Source organism: Pygoscelis adeliae, unplaced genomic scaffold (genome assembly GCF_000699105.1).
Source record: "Pygoscelis adeliae isolate BGI_AS28 unplaced genomic scaffold, ASM69910v1 Scaffold38, whole genome shotgun sequence".
NCBI classification, from domain to species: Eukaryota; Metazoa; Chordata; class Aves; order Sphenisciformes; family Spheniscidae; genus Pygoscelis; species Pygoscelis adeliae.
Window position 1 is genome coordinate 11,274,057 of NW_008825614.1, and position 2,624 is coordinate 11,276,680.

A 2,624-nucleotide genomic window follows, 5' to 3' on the forward strand; every position below is an offset into this window, starting at 1 on the left:
TAATAATAATGATAAAAAGTAATGTTACCATGGCCCACACCCACTGGGACGTCTCATTTTTGCTTTGGCTTTAGGATAAAGGATGATGAGGATGTTTGGATCAACAGCTTCATTTCAGCCAGTGTTTCCGATAAGTGTGTCACCACATTTGTCTCTGGAAAATATTAAGCATAACATAGAGCTCATTCCTAGATGATATACAAGCAGCTTGTTTTTCTCATTTCACCACAAATCTTATTTATATATACACTGCAAATAAATTGATACCACACACAGAGCACATCTATAGGGCCTGATTTTCCAGTGTTATATTAGATTTATGATCTTGTAATTCCATAGACTTTAACGAGTTTTACCAGAATAAAGCTGGTTCCTAAAGAAAGAGAAAGGCTGTATTATGAACTTGCACATATTATTTGTGTATCCACCCAGAAACGTTAGTCTAGGCAGACACCTGGCACAGATGACAATAGTTAAATTTGCCTCGTACTCCTTTTTGTAAGACCTTGATTTCAGTTGCTTGCAACTGCCAAACATTCAGCATCCAGGCAGAAATTTTCCTTCTAATGTGCATGCCTCAAGCTAAATACTTTCAGACAGTTCCAGCAAAATTAGTCCAGCCGTTTTGAGGATGAATTTAGGGAAAACCACAGTGTTTCACCAATATTAAGAAAGGCTCCAACTGCCTTATTTAGAAGCTCTTGAAGCTTTGAAGCAAGGCTTCAAAACACTGAAAGGAAGTAGTATGCTGTATCCCAGAAGTGGATGTGCTGCTGCCTTGGAAATCTTTCCACAATCCAAGAGAGGCGTGCCTGAAGCCAGCATTTCACACTCAGCTGTTGACTTTGCACCAGGCCCTGAGTTACCCACATGTGCTTGCACTGGCACGCTCTGTCGCAACGGGAGACCTCTGCACTTGCACAAGGCACGCAGCAAACCCACAGTGGATGGTTATAAAATTATTTACAAGGAGCTGATCAATGCCGCAAGTGTTCTGCTACACAACCATGTTGCGTTTGCTCTGCAGGCTTCAGCGAACGGAGCCTGGCTGAGTTCAGAGGGCCACAGAGATAGCAGTTGGGCAATATATGGGCAAGCAGCAAACTTTAGAGAAGGGCAGAAAGGAGGAAAGCTGCCCTAAGTTAGGGTTGTGTTTGGTTTTTTTTATAAACAGCTTTTATTTTTTTATAAACAGCTACTGACAACGCCCTGGTTAGCATTGCCAAATAATCCCTACTATTGTCTTTGCTTAGGCAGGGCTATATTCATTTCAGCTGCTTACCGCTAAGGAAATACAGAAAATACGGCAGAACGATGTGCTTTTCTTGCTGCATGAGCGGTCTCCAGACAACACAGAAACAGAAAAATTTAGGGTGGACCACAGCTCTGGATTTAAAAGATCCAACACCCCACCACCAATTTAAAGGAGGGCCAAGGACCAACCAAGCTTTTCTGCAGTTCTCTGCTGCTAGGGATCACTGTGGCATAAGACAGAGCAGCAGCATGCACAGATGGCACCTCTCCTGTCACCTTGCTCTCAGTGATGGCACCCAGATTGTGCAGGTAGAAGGAAGCGACCACCTTCACAAGCAACAGAGTGAGAGACAGGAGCTGAGACAGGAGGGATGTCTGTGGATGCACTCTTCCACAGCAACTCAAATCAAAGCTCAGGTTCTTCAACCATCTGAAGAACTCCCTAGCAAAAAATGTGGCCCACCTTCTTCTCGCAGTTGGCCATACAGACCAGCGGTTCCCAAACCCTGCAGCCCAGTGGTTCACAGTAAACCCACAGCACACCCTATGTTTTTCAAATAGGGCATTCCACCTTTAACTTACATTTATTTTGATGTTTAACGCAACTCTTGTAGACTAGCTGCTGACCACTCACCGCAGCCACTGACAGTCGTGGACTGCAGACCACCCTGCCAGAGCGAACAGCTCTTCAGTGCTCTCGCTGCACACTCTTAGCTCAAGTGGAGGTCTCTGCCAAATCTCAGTCTAAATAGCTCAGCCGTTTTGCTGACCCCTGTGAGGGTACATATGGTTCCATATGGTGGGAAAGCTGCTTTTTTTCAATTTGCTCCTAAGACCAAGTGTAGGAAATGTTATACAAACCAATGTTAAGAGAATATTAAGGTTGCAGAATCAAGCAGTTACAAGCCAGGAACTGGCTGACAAGGTCTTAGTCACATAAAAGAAAGATCTAAATAAATGTGTTTTGATAGCCAAAAAATGCTCTCTGAAAGACAGGCTAGATAAATAGAAATAAAAGAGTGAGGCCGCTTTGTTTGAGAACAGCTTCTTAAATCATGGTCGTCTTTCCAGACCGTTTCCTTCTCTCCTCCCTAAACTCCTGCCAAATTGCAGCTAGCTTTAACATGAAGATTTCACAAAAGGTTAATCTTTGCACTTGAGAAGTAAGCAAAGTTTGGGCTTCAGAGGTGATTTTCTTAGATCACTTTGAAGAGTTATAATGGTGTAAATTGAGTACCTTAGATTTACCACGCTGAAAAGCTGCAGCACTACGTAATTCTTCCCGTAATTTTTCTTCTTCTATAAAGATGACATTCATCCCTGTGGTGGGTCTGCTGTAGTTAAGGGCTAGACTTATCAAGGTGAATTCT